Raw genomic sequence first — 17,601 nt, 5'->3', positions numbered from 1 at the left:
CTGTTCTGCCTCCAGACCACTTCATATCAGGGAATGGCATCCAGGGAAGGATGCTCCTAGAGGTTAAATCTTCTGAAGATAGCTGTGGATCCACAGGATAAATTACTCTCTCAGTCCTCCCCTGCACAAGGATTGCAGCTGGTTGAGCATCTCACATTTTTCAATAGCTCTTCACCCTTTTTCAGCTGTTTAATCACCAGCTGATACTGCTGTGAGTCTCAGCTGTTCAGCACTTCTCCCATCCCTGGATATGAGGAGGATCCACTCCTGGAGCTTCTCTTCTCCATCCTTCTGTTGCTGCACTCTCTTTTGGTCTTCTAGTGTCTGCACGAAAAAGGTCAATATAATGGCTTAAGAGCTGCTTTAAAATGTGTAAAATGATCAAGCAAAGTGTCCTTGCCTAGAGAAGGGAATTTGACATTGGGTAGTCATGGTGTAAAACCCTAATTCTGGTGGGAAGGTGCAGGCAGGTAAGGTGCCTCACACTGCTGTGTGACACATATAGACAGCAGAGAGGGTAGCTGGGTCTGTTTGTCTGTCCATGTCTGACTTAACCTTTATCATCTTGCTGCTGGCACAGAGATATTATCACAGGATCACCAGCAGGCATTAATCACCCTACTGTGAGAAAAGCTAGAAGAGAAACAAAAAACCCACCAAAAATAAAAAAATAAAAGAATAGCTTCAATTTTTCCTCTCTGAAAGAATGGATTTCTTGAATTTATTTACAGAATGCAAAAAGTGTCTCCAAGATTTATACCCATATATTAGCTTGAAAAATCCTTCAAGATTTCTGGCAGTTTTCAGACATTAACTCTAAATGAGAGCTTTTCTAGCATCCCTCATCACCGAGTCAGGATGTTCAGGGTGTCTGAGGAGCTTTGTTTATCTGAAACCCACTGCTTTCTTTCCAGTTCCCATTGCTGGACAGCAATCGCTTCTGGGTGGTCTTATATCTGAAAGAAAGGATTGCTTTGTCACAATGCAGTGACTTCTGAATAATTAACCACCAAACAAGCCAGACCACTGCAGTTTGTTCCTCAGACTCACCTTCATGAATGAGGAAGATTCCATTCTGCTCTTTACAGATGGTCTGTGGCTAGAAAAGTGTGTTGCAGAATTGCTTTAGCTGGGAACAGCAAGTGGATTCCCAAGCTGAGGACCTTAGAAAGGGACATGAATTAGCAGAGCTGCCTTCAGAGGACTGACACAAGATGCTTGGCCACCCTTGTTAACTCATTTGCAGTAATGAATGAAAAAAGAAGCCCATAAAATAATTTTTTTAAAAAAGGATAAAACTGTGGCACCCTAAATGGCTGATTTAATTGCTTGGGTTCCTGTTTCTGGATAAGTGCTAAATCTAATAGAAATACTCTGGATTTCATGCATTTATCCAGACTTGTGAAACCTTCCAGATATTGATCTTTCAGATGTTGTATATAGAAAAAGTGGACATTAGAAATGTAAAGTTTTCTTAAATGAGGAACAAATAAGATACATTATCAGTGATGTGACTGTGCAATTGTTTTAGTGATAAATCTATATATTCAATTTAAAGCAAGTTTCCATGGCTGATCTTTATAACCTTCACATCATGAGTCTTAAAAAGTTTAAAATTAATAATAAAGCCAGACTCCAATGCACTGATTGCTCTGCCCTGAGAAAAGCCATATTTGAGCCTGGGATGGTTTGGTCATGTCGGGATATGCCTGAGGCTTAACACACACAGCTGTACCACTGCAAAAAACACTTGAAAACTCATTCTGTCTTCTGCATTGCTCCCCCACTGTTTTCACGCCCACTTTTTCACAGAAAGCATAAGCTAGATCTATTTTCTTGACAATCAGGGAGGATTTTCCCTGCAGGAACCTGGCTGTAATATGACATACAGGCAGAAGTGCAGCGATTATCATTGTGTGTGTGTGATTTGGGTGCAGTGAGGGACCACACAGCAATTATCACTGGCTTGAAATGGTGCTTTAGGATGTTAGAGGCTCCAAGGGAAGAGTTCTTGGATGTTTCTAAAAGAGATGGGAAAAGTTAGAAGAATAGTGTCTGAAAACGCCTCTGTTTGATTTTACTCTGCAAACACACAGCACTGTGAGCTAAGGAGAGAGGGTCACTAGATGTAAGACGTTGTTGTAATGGCATTTTTCAACTGATTTTGTCATCTTTGCACAGAATTCATCCGCATTTTCAGAGGGGAAGTACAGAGATAAAAGATAAATGCTTTTTACACTGCTTGCCAAAAGAAACTCAAATATTTGTTCATTCTGGATGAGTATATGTATTTTGACAGTTGATGCCATTATTTGTCGGAATTTGTGGGTATTGATGATTTTGAGATTGTATAAAATTTTTGTCTTTTTGCCCCGTAGCCAAAGAAGAAGCCATAATTCATCTGTGCTGGTTTCAAGGTTGTTTATTCTGTTTATCTCTAACATGTTCTGCTGCCCTGCCGCAGGTCTGTCCTGCAGGGCAGCGTGTGGGGCTCTGCCCCCAGTGGGATGTTACAAACATTATATACCAGAAACTACCTGTGCTATATTTACAACAATATCTATCATCTACGTTGAACAGTGTTTCCCCAGCCTAAAACAATAGAAAAGTGCCAACACTACAGTGAAACATGGAGGGCATGAAGAGGGAGAAAAAGGACAAGACACACCCAGTTTCCTCCATCTTGTCCCTTCTGAACCCCTAATCTAGAAACCTAAAATTTTACTTTTGCACCCATGCCATACTTAATTATTACTCTTATCAAACACTCAAAGCTTGTAATTCATCCTGTAAGATTGAAAACTCTTTTCCATGGACAGAGATCAGAGACAGTGTCTCTCGGGGCTCTGTACAGGGGGGTTCCTGACCCCTGCCAGGGTCCCAGGCCTCCAGGACAAACAAAAGAAAGCCCTAGATTCCCACAGTTATTGATCTTCACTGCATGGATATAGCTAAGTAGGAGCCATGGGCTTTATGTGTAACAAACAGACCAGGCAAACACGAATGAAAACGAACAGGGTTTATGTTTTAAAATCAATTTATTAATAACCTATTTGTGCTGGGGAAGGAGGAGGTGAGACCATATTTAAAAGTACCAAGATGTTGCAATGATGCTCATTTAAAAAAAAATCTGGCCTTACGAAGAAATAACATGTTATACCTAAAAACTCTGTCTGTATACTTATCCCTGACTTTGAGTCTCACCCTGTCTGCTTGTACAGCAGTGCTGTGGGCTCACGCACTTATTTCTTGGGCAGGTCAGGAAAGACAAATGTGGAAAAGAGTGGGATAAACCAGTACTCAGACTGAATAAGGGCAGTAAAATATGGTCAATAGTCTTTTCCTCATGCTGGTAATTTTTGATGGAAGATGAAATTAGATTCAATGACTAAATAAAAAAATGTTTGCAATCCACATAAGAAGTTAATTTTTGGATTTCAAAATTACAAGACCTCAGGAAATCTGTTGCATGTACTTGAACTGATTAAGCCTGTTGGGCAACTATTTGCACTGGTTTTGGCTATGATAGAGGTAATTTTCTTCACAGTAGCTGTTTTGGGGCTGTGTTTTGAATTTCTGCTGAACACAATATTGGCAATTCAGGGATGCTTTTGTTATTGCTAACCAGTGCTTCACAGAGTCAAGGCCCTTTCTGCTTCTTACACCACCCCACCAGACAGGAGGCTGGGGGTACACAAGGAGTTGGGAGGGGACACAACCAGGACAGCTGACCCCAACTTACCACAAGGATATTCCAGACCATATGGCATCATGATCAGTATATAAAGCTAGGGGAAACGTTGTGCAGGAGTTCACTGCTCAGGCACTAGCTAGGCATCCATCAGTTGGTGGTGAGCAATTATTTTAATTTTCACTACTTGCCTTTCTTAAGTTTTAACTATCTCTGCTATCTTCCTTTTAATTACTGGTTTGTTATTGCTGGTTTTGTTTATATATTTGTTATTATTGTTATTATTATTAACTCCTCTCAGCCCAAGAGTCTTCACACTTTTCCTCTGCCAATTTTCTTGCCCCATACAGCCTGGGGGAAGGTTGAACAGGCAGATGTCTGGTGCTTAGTTGCCAGCTGCAGTTAAACCACTACATTCTTTAATGCCAAATACAATGCTACATATTTTTTACTGCTGTCTGGAACTGTTTATGAAGCTTATGCAATTCTTGTCAGACTGGTGTCCCTACAGGATGTGCTCGTACTGTGTCTTGCTACAGCTGTGACAACAACTTTAGGACAGAGGGTGGCGGTACAAACATCGAGCAATTACTGGTAGTTTTATTCTCCTCTCAGTACTATGTGCCAAAAATATGTTCCAAGTTAGATTTTATGGAATCCTAAGGCACACGAGACAGATGGAGAAGCAACTGCAGTCCTCTGTATTATCTTGGGTACACTTAAGCCTAATGGACAACTATTGAGTTTACTAGCTCGGCACATATACAGCACATCTTTAAGCTTTTCTGGTTTATATTAACAAATGTTTTTTCAAGTGATTGTTTTTTTCTAAATAAACTGTCATGTTGCATTTGAAGGAAGCCCATCCCTGTGTAGCAGGTATTTGGCAATCTGAAACTCCGCAAGAAGTAATTTGACACAAATCAAGCTCCCTATTCAAAGAAATATTAACCTTTCATGATAAGCTGTAATTCTTGCTGAGAATTCAGTACATACTTAAAAAGAGTTTCTTGTATAAAACTATCACTTTAGTTGACCTCATAGACAAACATCTTTGTGCAGAACCAGCAGAGGTTATGAATGATCACCAGCCTAAGTACTCACATTTATTAAAGGACAGTGGAAAAGGTCCAAGGACTGCTTCAGGTGAAGTATCAAATTCCCTTAACAGTAGTGTTTCACTGAAAAAGGATCTGTTAAACTGCCTTGTAGATGAGGCAGAAAACTAGTCTGTGGTTTTAGCTTCAGGAATCTCAGACAGTATGCAAAAAGGAACTGTGATGTGTCAAAACAGGACACAGAGGAGAGAGTGAGGTGACTTGGAGACTCCACCTCCATCCCAAGTAATCACTGCTTGGGAGTCCTGGAGCAAGTGAACATGTTCTTTCCCCTTGAAGTGAAGACCTGGAGGTTGCTGGGGGACCCCTTGGTGCTCACATGAATGCAGTGCTGGGACTGTGTGTCATTGTCATGACTAGACAGACAAACACGTGTAACATGACCCCTACATATAAACCTGTCAAGAATTTGTAATTATAGACTAATCTGGAACTAGTATGCATTTTCACCTTCTCTGTTTTGGAGGTTTGGTGATCCAGAAATTGCAGCTCCAACAGTATTGTCCTGTCTAGAATTAGGGGTGGTGCATCAAAAAGACAAGTCTGCTTCCTCAAAAAAGAGCATCATATATGAACTGAGCTTTCTCCACTGGAATCCTTCTTCAGAGTGTCCAGGGAAACTCAGAATATCCTTAATATGCAAAAGTGGGATAGAGAAATTAAAAGTGCTTTTAGGCTGCCAGGGTGACTGTACATAATGTTTTTCTGTAGCCTGGCCAACCATAGCAAACTTTCAAGCAGCCTTGAAACAGGATGCAAGTGAAGACAATCAGAAACATGAAAACATCAATGCCATTTTACTTTTCCATTAGTAAAAGTTATACAGACAAGAATATCATGATATTCATCTGCAGCTTCTAAGTAGTAACAAGATTTTCAGACCTAGATCATTGAATCTAGGTTTTTCAGTGGAGATAAATGGATTCATTTGAGAGCAGAAAGTGTGAAACAGGCTGAGAATCATGCATTGTCTTCACTTATCACCATGCTATATGTCTGAGATAATGAGTGACAAGTTCTGTGCGCAACGACATGGAAAATGAGAAAAATTATAGCATTAATCACAGTGGTGTCAGTTCTCTGGAGAGTTGACACTTAGCTATGTATTAGGTTTTGTAGTTTACAGTGTAATTAAATTAATTTATTTAGCTAAATGTTATTAAATTATTCCTTATTAATCTCATATGAAAAGACAGAGGGTAACGATACCATTATTTCATCTCTGCACACAAATAAAGAAATGGTATAAACAGACATCATGACATAAACATAATGATAGAATAACTCTCTTACCAATATCACATCAAAGGTCATTCTACTCAACTTTTAGGTCTCCACCCGTGAGTAGCAGTGGTAGCTTATGGACATAAGAATGGAGGTATGTCCAGACAGTGGATTAGAGGTTCCTAAGCTAAAAGTAGAATGTGGGCTATTGTGCTTACTAAGCAGTAAAAAAGCCCTTACATTAGTAGTTTTGGCCATGGAAATATCCTGCAAAAATAAGTCCTATAATTTAATTGTAGCCCAACAAATAATTCAAAATTTTTAATTCTAAAATTACAGTTTGCAATCACAGCTTATGAATACTGGCAGGATTGGGAAAGCACTTTTAGCACCTTGTTGCCTTTATAAAAGACAACCAGAGACCTGGTTCAGGAACAGCACGGCAGCCTGCTCTCGGCCAGACTGCTCGGGCTAATCAACAGACGCAGACACCAATATGGCAGACGGTTGAAAAGCGTTTATTATCCTATCTCGTGGGTTTAAATAGCTTTTAGGGGTCTTTGCTACGTCAGAGGGGGGTTGGGGGTCTCAGGGGTTAGTGGGTAGTGGAAATTTACTAGGGCCGGTGTGGCAGCATTCCTCTGAGGCTTCTGGAGTTAATAGATAAGTGGGGAAGAGAGGCAGAGAGGGGGATGGGTCTATCTTTCCGTCACACCCCGAAATCTTCCGTTCGCCTGTCCCTTACCTACCACACACCTAGACAAGCTTTCCAGGACTGCCTTTCCTTCAGACTTTGAGGAAGTTGACAGAATTTGTTCACAATCACATTGCTATAAAGGTCATGAGATCTCAAACAACATTAGGGATTAAAGACACAGGCCAAAAAGAAGCCTTGCCCACTCAGTATTCCTGTGTCAACTGAGATCAGTTGTTCAGTGCTTCCTTATGAACATCAACAGATAATAAAACTGAAAGTGATTGCCTGAACCAACAAAATAACCCATCACTAATAGAAATACTACTGACAGGACTTTGAAAGGCAGTGATGGATGAGAAAGGAAATTGAGAGAAAAACCCAGAAACTCTGAGATGTTTTACTCAATTTTGTGTGATGTCTTTCTTGGGAAAGAGGAGGCTTTGGAGATTTAGTGGCTGTAACCCTCTCAAGCAAAAGAATCAAAGATAAAAGGCCTTTACAAGGCAGTGAGCTGACACAGGACATGGGATAATATTACTAAGATGGATACTGCAGGGTATCATAGGATTACACTCACATTTATGCTATGGATTGGATTAAGAGACAATTAATGCTTCTTTAAAGATTAAATATTCTTTCATGTTGCAAGGAAAAAAAACATTGCTTACTGTTCTTCAAAGCTTAAATTAATCATATAATGGTGAATAGATTTTTTTATTCCTAATTGAAATCCTTTATTTTAGAAAGATATATTTAATTTTCAGTTAAATTGAAAAGTCATTTTAAAGATGAGTATTTTCCTTTTGTGAAAGATTGCCTTTTCTTGTAATTTTCCCTCTTTTTGAAAATCCCATTTAAATATAAGGCAAAAATGAAGCTACAGGCTTTTCTCTTAAAAGTGCATCTCTATCACTACTTTTTTGATGCATGAATATGATAAACTCTTTGATGTGGCCTTGGAAGGATCCAAATTTTCTTGGATTCATGCACACAAAATGGATATATCTTCAAAGCAGAAAATCTTCCAGCTCTTTTTGTCTATAACAGATAAGCACCCCTTAAAAAGAACGAAAATGGCGGAATTTGCACTTTAAAAAAATGATAGAGTTTAAAGATATATTTCATTCTGTTTACTAGCTGGTTATGCAGGTTCTACAGTTATTTGTTTGTAAGAAATATTTTATTCCAATGTTGTTTAGTTGCCAGGATATTTTTGCTTGACCCTTATGTACATTTTAAAATTCAAATTTTTTTTTTTTTTTACTGGTCCATAAAAGTCCCCAGCTGGGAAGCACACTTCTGTCTTTGCTGATTTACTCTTGGACTATTTAGTGAATGAGTTCAGACTTGTAAATACAAACACCAAGAAAACATATGGCTGGACTCTCAATCTCCAGTAGCATGTAACAATATTATTGTTATCTCCAGACAGTGTCCATCCTCACACAATATGCGCTTATTAAAATGCATCATACAAAATGAAGCAGTTTTGATTTTTGTTTGTTTCAGCAGCTGGAGCATGTCAATCAGCCATGAAGCCATGGAAGACCAAGGATTTTGGGATTTTGGAGTCACAACTTCTAGGATAAAATGAACTAAAAAACAAGATTACATTTTACTTCATAAGTTGCTTGAATACGTTTGAAAGAAATTTTTTTGACAAAAATTTATACAAAAAAGAAAGACTGAAGAGTATAAAACATTTTGAAAGTGTATGCTTCAGTCTTTGTTGATCAAAGTATCGTAAGTAAGTTTTCATTGCCCCTTTGAATGCCATTTGATCAAAAAGTAGGAGAATCCTGAGTATCTAACACTAATATATTATTGTTTGGTTCAATCATACTTGGAAATAACTTAATTCAAAGTTAAGATTAATTCAAAATCTCATTTATTCTCGAAGACTTCCTGCTATGGAATAAAGTTTGAAATGAAACAGTTTCCTTTGAAAGAAAGGATATGGAGACTGAGGTTTTAGTGAAAGAGGGTGTCCAGCATTGATCAGTTTTTCTGGCAGCTGGGAGGGGATAAAACATCAAGGTATCACTAAGATCATTGATGTAACATCCTTGAGTGACCTGTAGTGAGCTGTGATATTAGGAATTTTCTACCTAATGCCAAGACATTGTCTTTCAACTTCCATGAAGTAACCAGTGCTGGTACCCCCCTCTGCGTGTTAGGCAGACTGGAGGCTCCCAGAGGAAGGGTTCACATGATTTTGTGCTCCCTAGACATGATTTTCTTCTCCTGTCTTACTGTGTGGAACACACAGTGCAGGAAAGAAGGGGAAATCGAAACCATGGTTAAAAAGTAGTAATTCTCACAACAAAACAAGTCAATGCAGAGGGACCTGCCAGTGTCCTTTTAAAACTATGACAAGTTTGTCATTTTGTCTTGAGTGTCACGGAGAAGCTCTAACTTGGTTTTTTAGTTGGAGATGATGAAAATTAATGTGGCAAATGAAAAATAAGTTTGTAAAAACCACTGGAAAGTGAGTTATGTTGTTTTCTACAACTGTTTCTAGCTGGAGACAAATGGTTGTCTTTCTTAAACACAACAGTAAACCAGGATGCTGGAAGCTGATTTACAATTCACCTACTATTGCCACAGCTGTGATTCAGAATTTTGGGTTCACTCTCAGAACTGTGTATGACGCCCCAGAGCAGAGTTTTCTGCTTTCCTGTGGATGCTTGTACAGCTACTCTCAGCCTGCAGATACTGCAGAGCACAGGTAAGAGTCATGAAAAGGGTAGAAATGTTTATAACCTGCAAGAGTAAAGAGGTATCCTAAGTGCTTGAAGAGGTACTGATGTGCTACAACCTGGAGAAAAATGGAGCTATTTTCTGTCCTGTTATTTAGACAAGAATGGTTGAGTCCCTCTTAAAAAATGTGCTAAGTTTTTCTGACCTTTTTGGGGTTTTGGCTCTGTTGTGTAAATGACATTCTAACCCTTGCTGGTGAACTTCCTCTGCTGATCCAGAAATGAAAGCTGCCAATAGCCTTGTTTGAAACAGAGGCAGTTTGTTCTGGCTAATCCAACGAGAATTGTCTTTGTATATATCATTAGCTATTTTTTTCATACCTGGCAAGGAAAGCAAGAGGCTGATAAATGATTATTCTCTTACCTGCTGGCTACATTAGAATGAACAGGATTGCAAGCAGCTGCTTCAACAGCCTTAACAGAAAGCACACTTACTCCACACTAAAGACTTTTCCAAAAAGCATAGTAGAAATGTGTAAATATCTTTTCACTCAGTATCATATTAAAAAATTGCTAAAAGTTCCCTGGATCCCACTGGTGATGGTACTTTTTGCAGCTTAGTGGAAAGCAGAAACTGGCTGAAATCTTTCTGTCACATTGGTTTCTGATTCCTGCTCTCCTCTTTTTTCAGCAGTTTTCTGTGTCTTTCTGGTCTGGGAATACATGAGTTCAACAATCTGTCACTGCTGTCCTAGGAAAATGGGGTATTTTAGTACTTCCTGCATGCAGAGCCTTGCCTCCTGGGTTCAACATCTGCAGACAACAGCCAAAGGCTATTAGCATTACTTTCTGTATTGTTACAGTGCCCAAAAATTCCAGGCAAGAATCAGGCCTGATTGTGATGGGCGCTGAACGAGCACAGCTGGAGTGCCCTGCTCTGAAGGATTCATGGACCTTTCAGCAGTAGTCCTGATTATAATAATTTACAGACGTACACTGGCAGAACCTAGGGCAATTTAGCCTGTGAAATATATAAGTATGGTGTGGAGTAACTCATGAAAATGGCACAAAGGCATAGTCACAAAAAGATCTTAATCCATGTGCCAAGATTTAGAACACTAATTTGTTCTATAGCCACTGGACAATGGGGATGATACAAGAAGCCATTCAAAGTCCTGCCCTGAATCACAACTTGGAAAAGCTCTTACCCCATATTCCCTGGAAAAAAAAAACCCAAAAACACTTCCAAGATGGACATTAATTATAGGTTTCATGTTTAGGCAGTTTTAACACCTCCAAACCCAGAGTTTCACAAAAAATTCACCATGATAATAAGTCTGATTTAAAGCATACTAACACTAAATAATTCTGAGAATATGTGAAGTTTTATAAAATTTTAAATGCATTGTACAATTAAGGTAGTTGGAAAGGCTTCATATAATAGTTGGAAGTTTTCATTTCTACAGAGTAATCTCCATCCATTTCTTTTTACCATATTACCATATTACTATTACTTTTTATTATTATTACTTATTAGTCATACTATATGACCATTATTATTACTTTTTACTATTACTGTATTAAATACTGAATTTAACTTCATACTAATGTGTTGAGCATACAATCTTTTGCATTTCAATGTCAATCTAAGTAAAATTAATGGAAACTTATTAAACCTTACAAAAGAAATGCTTCTATATTCATACAGCAGTTTTAGAAGCTATTATCATTCACCTATATAGGTGCCATTTGCATATAAAAGATAACCTAGGCCATATATGCAATATATAGACATTTATATAAAACATATATACAAGAGAAAGATATTTTAGCATACTAGAAGTTTTGCAATGTCATTGTTTTCCACCACAATCTAGAATCACTAGAATGAAGATAAGAATGAAAGGCCACAGGAGATGATTCTGAAGGTCTGTACAGACCCTCTGTAGAGCTCAATATCCTCTCTCCAGCTGGGTCCCAGAGGAAGTGACTGGAGGGGAGCACAGACACAGGAGAGCCCAGGGCCACGCTGGATGTGCCAGGCACAGCCATTGCTCCCACGCCTTAGAGACCCAAGTGGCTTCTGTGCATTCAGGAACTTTTAAAGAGCAGATTGTGCTCAACTCATCCAGCCTCCCATAACCCCATGCAAAATTTGAGCTTCACCACACCCTGCAACCAGACCATTCACATCCCAGGTTTTCCAAAATTTGTTTTGAATAGGTCTCCTTTTGTTTTCCTTTGATGTCCCCTGTTCTTTAACTGACAATGCCAGAAAATCAACAGTGCCTGATTCACTTTGTCCCTGTGCTCTCCATGATTTTATGGAGTTTTAAATTTCTGGAATGCAGGAATTTTATTCTAAAGAAATTTCTGTGCAGGACACTTCTGGTTCTCAAAAATTTAAAGAGAAGATTGTAATTAGCAATGTTGTCAGTCCTATCAATAGATCACTCTCTAGTGGCTTTGCATATGAAGCATATGTAGCATATGAAGACATATTCTTTTCTAGGTATCAAATTTTGAGACTCTATTTTTGTTAGTGAACTGCAGAAAAGCACAGACACATGCACACATGAGAAAAACAAACATTTCATTTGCTTTCTGTGAGAGGAGACGAAAAAACATTGCTTGCCAGCTTCATATTGTTAAGATGATTCCTAAATATCATGAAGGACTGTGAAAATTCCCATTAGCTGCAGACACAAAAGCCTTATATTTGATTTAGTTATAAAAACCACATTGTACTGTGTAAAGCAGATTTGCAACTTTTTTAGGACATTTTGAAGTCTTGACAGTTAGTGTTGTAAAAGAGCCTGACTTGATTAACTCCACCTCTAGGCCGAGAAAGTGATGCACATTCTAATAATTCACAGGCCATCTTTCAAAAAAAACCCCACCTTTCTGTCATCTCAGATTGTTTGCTCTTATGAATCTCACAAAGTCTGAATATACTTGAAAAACATTTTCAAGCATTATTCTCAAAACTCTTCAAAATTATGGCAACTCCAAAGGCTTGCTGACATTTTTGAAGCTACTGAGTAGCACTGAGGTAGCTATGTAATTCATCTGCAGTGTAAAGCAGGTGAGGCAACTGAAGACAGAAATACTTGATTTGATTTTTGCTGTTGTTGGATTGTTGCTCCATGCAATGTGGAAACTGAAGGCATTATGGATGAGAACAGGGCAGGACAATTGTAATTTATGATGCATTGAGTCACTACGGAAAATTAATTCTTCCATACTTGATAGGATACCATCTATTATCAACAAGGCTTCAAATAAGTATTGCATCATTATTTGATGTTATATCAATTATATGTGTTTCAAGTACCATGATTTTGCATTTTTTTATTAATTTTCAAATCTGGAATATTATGAATAAGCAGCAAATTTCTGCTGAGGAGGGCTGGAAGACCTTAACCAGATAAAGATGCTCAGATTTTGGATAACCTGTCAGGTAACAACAGCTGAGTTGCAGCTGTCTGGAGCTGGAGACAGAGGGCAGGGCCCAGACCTGGAGCTGAGGTGTTTGTACAAGAGATGCTGATGGCTTTCCTTGGCTCCAAAGAAACCACAGGTGGCTCTGGGACAGCCTCAAGAGAGTGAAGAATTTGCAAAGTTATAGGCAGAGAGGCTTTGCCTCATTTTTTTCAGAAGTCTGTGGTGTATTATGTTAGCTATTATTACTATTGATAGCAATGTGTGCTATATCCAGCATATTTATTATGCTTAGCATTAACAAGAGATGCTGTAGGATGATAATACTAATGGAAAAGGAAAAATATAGCAACAGGTTTAACAACTGTGCAATTTTTCATTGCTTCTTCAGAACCCCATTAATCACACAGCTCACTGATGGGTATTGGCTGCAAACCAATGTGACAGATGGTGAATAAAAATCAATGTCTCTTAAAAACCACCCACTGAAATATATTTCATTTTTACATTTTGGGCCTGCATCTCTTCTCATAGCCATTAGGCAATGCAGCATAAATACACATCTCTGTGAATAACTGCAATGAAAAGAGATCCAAATCATCTTTAAGACAAAATACAGGGACATTGCTTAGAAATAAGTAAACTTATTTGGGAATTTATTTTCCAATGCATTATGGAATTTATGTTACATGATAGTACTAATATAAAATGCAATTGATTGTGTGTTTAAAAATCAAATGGAAGTAAGGAATTGTAATTGAGAGACTGGTCTCCAGGTGACACAAAGAGTCATATTTGAAAGTTTTTTATAAAGATTGCATAAAGGAAGGCTAATTCTTTTACCCCGTACCCTTCACTACCATACTTGTTCTTCAATCCTTGTGGCTTCCTTTGTTTTCAAGACCACAGCTGACATAAAAGTCAACTGGATTAATCTTCTCCTCTTCCAGTAATTTTCAAAAGTTACTAATTTAGTAGCATCATAAGATATTCTGTAGTTGAGGTGTGGATACCTTTAGAATTTTCATGCACTTAGGTATATAGATACTGTGTTTGTTTTGAAAATAATTTTGAAAATAATAATATTAAGATATTGATTTATCCTCAAACAAAACCACTTGGGAATACCTTTAAATATATTCATTTTAAAGAAGAATACCTTTACATATTTTTTGATAGAAAATAAATAAATTTCAAAACTTCAAATGTTTTATTTACGTACTTGAAAAATGAAAGTTCTGATTTCCATTTCTAAGTGAGGCTTTTTCAGACTTCTAGACTGCACAAAGACATTTCCCTATGTCATGTTGTCAGGTATAGGCAACAAGAAAATACCTATGAAAAAATTTCCACTCTGATGAAAGTCACCCACTGATTCACACCTAGTTTGCTCCTTTCCATTTTGTTACTTCACTCTGTGATATCTGACACATTTGCTTTTGATTACTGAACTCCTTTAAGCATGTCCCTTATCTAGTTTTCAGAGCATCTGTCTCTTTTCAAGATATACTTACCTAATATTCCACTTATGGTGCTATTTAGATTAAATATGAGATGTGAGTGCAGTGATTCATGTCAGTGCCCTGGTTCCAGCCAGGCCAGGGTTAATTTTAACCCTGGCCTGGCTGGAACCAGGAGACAAAGAAAAACCTTTTGCCAGAAAAGGAATGATTCTGAATTCCACCAGGACAAAAAAAAAAAAAAAAAAAAAAAAAAAAAAAAAGATGGATGCAGGATTCCACTGCATCCCTGAGCTTACAACCACCTGGGCAGAAAGCAGATAACCAACAATAGCTCTTCAGATGGCTTACCTGAAATTTACCTGAAATAGATGTGCAGGCTGCAGGAGATGGGTACACAGAAAATGTGGCATTATTGCTTGAACAACAAAGCAAGAGACTGGGACAAAAGCCAGGAGGGAGAAGCTGGCTCTGGCTGGCTGTCCCAGCAGCAGAGCCCCAGCTGCTCTCAGAGGTGCCAGCAAGCTCAGAGCAGGGCTGGGCTGGGCTCAGTGTGCCACATGTGCTGGGTGCATGAGGGACAGCCCAGCAGCAGGAAGGTGGTGCTGGCTCTGAGCAGTTTAAAGTGCTGGCATCATGCAGGCAGCTACAGAAGTCAAAGGAAGATTTTGGCCTTTTTCTTTAGTGATTAGATATATTAACAAGACAAAATCCTGCTGCCAAGTTTGATTGGCTGAGTGTAGTTAAGGGCACATAATATTGTCTTGCCAATTTAAGTTTTAGATCCAGCCTTTTTTGTTGCTCCTGCTATTATTGCAGGTTTGAGTTTTTTATCAGATATTTTACTGCTAATATTTTGTATTTTGTTGTTGCTGTGGTTTGGGATTTTTTTTTCCTAGAAAACTTTCTTAGCAGTACTCCTAAAAGAATAAGCCAGTAGCTACACAGCAGCACTGATGAAACTTCTAGTATCCAAGGCATCCACAATTAAAACCCGTTATTTCAAGTTTTTTTACAAGATAATAGATTTCACAATATTCTATTAAAAATTAAGGTACTTTTGAAATGCTTTTGAATATGACATGCAAATACACCTGCATGCCTCTAATTTGCAAAATACTCATTAAAAACCAATTAAACATCTTTAAATGTTTAACTGCTGTAATAATTTTATATTGTGACTGAACTGTCAACAATAACACTTTATTAGCAGCTCTCTGCACTGTAAAACTGCAGGCAGCAGATGCAGTATATCTGAAGCATATGAAAAACAATTTCACAGAGTGTAAAATCAGAAAATCTGAATATGTTTTCGTTAAATGCTTTGATGGTCATAAACTGATTGTAAACAGAACATCAAACATCAGGATAAAATCTCTAGCATATTAAACACCCCAAACATGGTATGCTTCAAGGAGGTCTATGAGACAAGGATCCATACCATGTGTTGAAGACTGTACTACTAAAAAAATTGCAGCATAAAACTATGGATGGCCCCAGTCCTGAACATGATCCAAGCATGATATGTGGTCCAAAAGTTAGCATCAACATTGCTTATTTACAGTGGGCAACATAAGCAAAGGTGAGCAGAACTGCTGCATCTTGTGAATGAAAAGGAGAGTTTTCAAATCTGCCATTTCTCTACTCGTATGACCTTTTAAATGTGCCCATATAACTACTTGGGCAAACCTGAGGATGAATGGCTCTAACCTTGCATCCCTTCAATTATTTCTTGGGAAAACAAGTTACCATAGGAGAATGACCTGCTACAGCCAAAGTCTTCTACTTCTGTTCCTCTGTTCCTATCTTTCACCTGGAAGACAGAAGGCAGCTGCCCACTCACCCTCTCTTCTCCTGCCTCACATATCCTGCAGATCCTGCAGATCTGCACTTATTTATACTCAGGTGAATAAGTGCAGGTCTGGGTTCTCATTGCAGCACATGTAATCTGTGGAGAATGCACTCCAGCACTGCTGCCAGAATTCTGGGCAAGAAAGGCCACAGTGAAGTGGAGAGAGAAGGGCACCAGAATCCCACCAGAGACCTGGAGAACAAGGAGAATGAAGCTGAAATGATACCACCCATTTTGTGTGCAATGACAAGACTTAAGTGCGTGGGTTTTTCTGTACTCAAGGGCCTTTGGCAAAGGAAGATTTCACTTCCTGTCAAAACAGACAGAAAAAGGACACAATCATATAGACAACAAGAGTAGCTGGGGATTAAGACTAAAATACAAAATAAGAGGCGTGTGATTATGCCATGCAAATACACCTGCATGCCCCTAATTTGCAAACACCATTTATTAATTATTATCAGAGCATTGTGGTCCCCTTATCACATACCAGGGATGGCAAACCCAAGGTATGTTTGAATACTTTCTGGATTATATAGCTCAGGTAAAAATAAAATTACTCTGTTACCAAGTAAATCTGATCTTACAGAATCAACCAAAGACAAAGATGCTGTCTTCTGGCCAGAAAAACATTATACAATTTTTAACAGCACATCTAAAATGATCCTAGATCTGCACCATTTTTATTTGGGTTTTGCAAAAAGCCTTTGCAAAATCTTTAGGGAGGTACACCTAATATACAGAATCAACCATCATGCTTCAGAAGAAGAAAAGCAGGGTTTTTTTATATTTCTGATACTGGAGCTTGTAATGAAACAGAGCACATGTTTTACTCCATTCTGTTGTCAGCTATTTTTTGCTTATCTTCATTTGATGCCTGGCAACAACAGAATTTATTTTCCGTGTCTGCGTTGACTGAAGTGATGTGGTCCCTTCCTTCCTGGCTTTCAACACTGCTTGTACAGTACTGCAGAGGGTAAGACAAGCCATTAGATATTAACTTTACAGACTGAAACAGTAGCTATTTTGCAAAGTAAAAGTATAGGATGAGAGAAGACAAGTCATATATACCCTGACATGTGAGTAGGCTAAATCAGAGCAACATCACAACACAAAGCAGGCAACTTCTGTAAAACTTGAATCCTCTTTACTAACTTCAGCTTTCTGAAGAAAAAAAGTTACTCATCACATGGCTTTTACCCAAACACCTGTTCTGCAAATTAACCAGTGATTTTCACCTCTAGTGAGGTTGATAAAATATTTCAAACCCATCTTTACAAAGCATGCTGATTAAACAAAATGGACATGCAATCATTCTGTTCTAAAACATGTAAAGTATTTCTCTAGAGCCTTATGTAGTCCTCTTCTCCACACTGAAAATAATTAGAACCTCAGAGTGAAGTGCCATACAAGTTTGGT

The 17,601-nt window shown here is 38.3% G+C and overlaps 1 long non-coding RNA gene across 1 annotated transcript; it reads right to left on the bottom strand.

Annotated features, from left to right (window-relative positions):
- Positions 1–331: 331 nt before the first annotated feature.
- On the bottom strand, positions 332–5,445 carry LOC115493657 (uncharacterized). Its single transcript, XR_012054506.1, has 3 exons — positions 5,260–5,445; positions 1,051–1,163; positions 332–956 (listed from the first exon to the last, which is right to left on the bottom strand). It is a non-coding gene; the product is annotated as an uncharacterized lncRNA (long non-coding RNA).
- Between the last annotated feature and the right edge of the window lie 12,156 nt (positions 5,446–17,601).

The sequence above is a fragment of the Taeniopygia guttata genome, chromosome 2 (genome assembly GCF_048771995.1).
Source record: "Taeniopygia guttata chromosome 2, bTaeGut7.mat, whole genome shotgun sequence".
Classification (NCBI taxonomy): domain Eukaryota; kingdom Metazoa; phylum Chordata; class Aves; order Passeriformes; family Estrildidae; genus Taeniopygia; species Taeniopygia guttata.
This window is presented reverse-complemented; position numbering and strand designations above follow the sequence as displayed.